This window comes from Pipistrellus hanaki (assembly GCF_964339955.1).
Source record: "Pipistrellus hanaki genome assembly, chromosome: 2".
NCBI lineage: Eukaryota > Metazoa > Chordata > Mammalia > Chiroptera > Vespertilionidae > Pipistrellus > Pipistrellus hanaki.
Window position 1 is genome coordinate 184221063 of NC_140504.1, and position 3800 is coordinate 184224862.

At 42.1% G+C, this 3800-nt stretch overlaps 1 pseudogene across 1 annotated transcript; it reads left to right on the plus strand.

Annotated features, from left to right (window-relative positions):
- The first annotated feature begins 2646 nt into the window (after positions 1 to 2646).
- On the plus strand, positions 2647 to 3017 carry LOC311616166 (large ribosomal subunit protein eL34-like; annotated as a pseudogene). Its single transcript has one exon. The product of its transcript is annotated as a large ribosomal subunit protein eL34-like (transcript).
- The last annotated feature ends 783 nt before the right edge of the window (positions 3018 to 3800 follow it).

Sequence of the window (3800 nt, forward strand, 5' to 3'; positions counted from 1 at the left end):
CGCCCTGCCCCACAATGCGCATGCGCGGCTGGGCTGAGCCCCTTTCAGGCCCGAGTCGGGCCGGAATGCGGGGCGGGGCGATGACGTCACATCGCTGGAGCCGGGATTGGAGGAGCTGGGGGTGGCGGTGTTGTTTCTCGGCAGAGCACGGAGCCAGAAGGCAAGAATTTTCGATTAGCAGAAAATTGTACCGGATGATCTCAGCTCTAACATCCTTTTCTGTTCTATTCTGAGAACGCAGGCCCAAATATGGGAGCATTAGACAATGTTGAAACTCGGGTCCTTTAACCAAACTCCTGAAATTCCTCCTTCTACTTTCATCCTCTTTGTTAGGATTTGGAGCACTTTTATGGTTTAAAAATCACTTTCATTTCTCCTTCCACCTCTCTTCTAATCAAAACTATAAAATAATAAGATTTATCGAGCACAAACTGTGCGTGAATCATCACCGCAGTTAAGTTGTTCATAAGCTCTTTCACAGCAAGGGACCATGTTCTAACTATATATATATAACCTGTTTCCCCAAAAATAAGACAGTGTCTTATATTAATTTTTTCTCCCAAAGTTGCGCTAGGTCTTATTTTCAGGGGATGTCTTACCTTTCCATGCGCTAGGTCTTATTTTCGGAGGATGTCTTATTTTGGGGGAAACACGGTATATATATATTTTTTAATTGATTTTTTTATAGAGAGGGATAGAGAGTTAGAAACATTGATGAGAGAAAAACATTGACTAGCTGCCTCCTACACACTCCCCACTGAGGATGTGCCTGCAACCAAGGCACATGCCCTGGATGGGAATGGAACCGGAGACCCTTGAAACCGCAGGCCTACGCTCTATCCACTGAGCCAAATTGGTCAAGGCTCTAACTATATTTTTACCTTAAGAACAGAACAGATAATGTACAATTCATTTTTTAAATGTTGAAGTAAAGTAACTGAACAAAGTAAGCGTCGTTATTTTCCCTTTTACAATTGAGAAACACCAGAGGTGAATTTGACTGCAAAACCCAAACACTAACTCCATTGTCATCTCACTACCCTAAAATGCATTCTCATATTCCCAAATTCATTATTCATCTAAATCTCTTCCAAATAGCTTCTTCATGTGCATCCCAAGCCAGGATTTCTTGAAGAAGTAGACCCTCAAAATTTTTTAATAATTTCTTTAAGTAATTTGTAGTGCATGACCTCTTCCCATAGCTGGTTTGGCTCAGTGGATGGAGCTTCGGTTCTGGACTGAAAGGTCTAGGTTTGATTCCCTTCAAGGGCTCAGGCCTGGGTTGTGGGCTCGATCCCCAGTGCAGGGCATGCGAGAGGCAGCGGATCAATGATTCTCTCTCATCATTGATGTTTCTATCTTTCTCTTCCTCCCTTCTCTGAATTACCACTATACAGGGTGGGGCAAAAGTAGGTTTACAGTTGTTTTTATGGAAAATAATACAATAATTAATAAATAATAAAACTTTAAAAAAAAAATAAGATGGCGTTTTATAAGCTTGTGGTAAGTGGAAAGACATGGGTAGGATTTTGACTACGTAGCTCCAGATAGGGAGAAGTGAAGGGGAACTGGGTGGAGGGAAACCGATGACAGGAATAGTGTTTCCTGTGTTCACCCCACCGCACCCCAGCCTGCTTTGCAGTCTCTGGGGAATGGTAAAGAGAGGAAGCTGCTTGCTGGAGGGTACCCCAAATGGGTGAATGCATTCAGCCTTAGAGCTTTTGCGAGCTAGTCTATCTCTATTTTTTTTTTTAAATATATTTTTATTGATTTCAGAGAGGAAGGGAGAGAGTGAGAGAAACATCAATGATGAGAATGCTCCCTACTGGAGCTTGAGCTCACAACCTGGGCATGTGCCCTTGATCGAATCAAACCCACAACCCTTCCATCCACAGGTCAATAGATACTCTATCCACTAAGCCAAACCAGCTAGGGTTATCTGTATTTTTGTTGGAACATTTCTTTCTCTATAGAAAAAGACAAATAACATTTTGGGGCTCTCACTCTGGTTAAAGCCCTAACTTTTCCTAGAATCCATGCTTTTATGTCATCTTATAGTAAATTGTACTTTTTTAAAACTATAAGAATCTTTAGAATGTTTTCATTTACATTTTACTCTGTAAAGTGAAATAATAAAGGTATTTTTCTCTTAGCCATGGAAGCCACTGGTTGTTGTTATTGTTTCTCCATCTAAACACAAAAGTGGGCCCTAGCTGGTTTGGTTGAGTGGATAGAACATCAACTTGCAGGCTGAAGGGTCTCGGGTTCGATTCCAGTCAAGAGCACATGCCTCAGTTGCAGGCTCAATCCCTGGCCTGGGCCCTGGTTGGAGTGCTCATTGTGCATGTGGAAGGCAATCAGTCATTGTGTCTGTCTCTCTCACAGACACATCAATGTTTCTCTCGTCTTTCTCCCTTCTTTCCACTCTCTCTCAAATCAATGGAAAAATATCCCCAGGTGAGGATTAACAAAAAATAAAATAAAATAATAAAATAAAATAAAAAGTGGTTATTGCCCAGGCTGAGTAGCTCAGTTAGTTAGAGGATCATCCCTGTACACCGACATTGTAAGTTTGATCCCCTGTCAGGGCACATACAAGAAGCAACCAAAGCCCTCTTCCGGGGACAGTGACTTCAGGTATTCACCATGATCCAGCGTTTGACATACCTCAGAGGCTGTCCTACAATACAGCCTCTAACAAAACTAGACTGTCCCGAACCCCTGGTTATAGAATTGTTTACCTTTACACCAAAAAGGTTGGGAAAGCACCCAAATCTGCATGTGGTGTGTGCTGTGAGGCCTAGAGTTCTAATGAGGTTGTCTAAAACAAAAAAACACGTTAGCAGGGCCTATGGTGGATCCATGTGTGCTAAATGTGTCCGTGACAGGATCAAGCGTGCTTTCCTTATTGAGGAGCAGAAAATCGTTGTGAAAGTGTTGAAGGCACAAGCACAGAGTCAGAAAGCTAAATAAAGTTAAAAATGGAGCTTTTTTGAGTAATAAAAAAAAAAAAAGAAGCAACCAATGAATGCCTAAGTAAGTGGAACAATAAATAGTGTTTCTGTCTCTCCCTCCCTTCCTTTCTTTCTCTTTAAAATCAAGTTTTGAAAAAAGAAAGGATAGCACAGGACACAGATGGATAGCCACCGTGTGTGAGTGTGTGTGTGTGTGTGTGTGTGTGTGTGTGTGTGTTTGTGTGTGTGTGTGTGTTTGTGGATAGCCACTTTTTATTTGGTTTGATTTTTAGAATGGAAGAGAAAGTTGCTTCTTGTGTGTGCCCCAACCATCTACAACCTCTTTTTCCCAGAGTGGTGCTCTAATCAACTGAGCTCCCTGGCCAGAGCCTTGTGTATTCTTTCATAGCAATACATTCTTACCTTGCAAATACTAGATGTCAAATTTATACATGAGTAATAAAAAACAGCCACAGTTTCCTAAATGCTTACTCAGGCGATGTGAACACATTTTGCAAACATTTATCAGTAATCCCCAAGATAAAGCCCATGAGATAAAGACCTCGTGTGGTCTGACAAAGTTAGGTTTATTAACTTAATGCACACAGAGGAATCTTGGAGCATCACCCCAAGCACAGGAAGAGATTGTTATCCAAGGATTTGGGGGAGGGGAATGGAGTGTAGGTAAAATTTAAAAGAATTCTGCCAAAACTGGTTTGGCTCAGTGGTAGAGCATCAGTCTGCAGACTGAAAGGTCCCAGGTTGATTCTGGTCAAGGGCATGTACTTTGGTTGCGGGCACATCCCCTGTAGGGGGTGTGCAGGAGGCAGCTGGTGGATGTTTCTC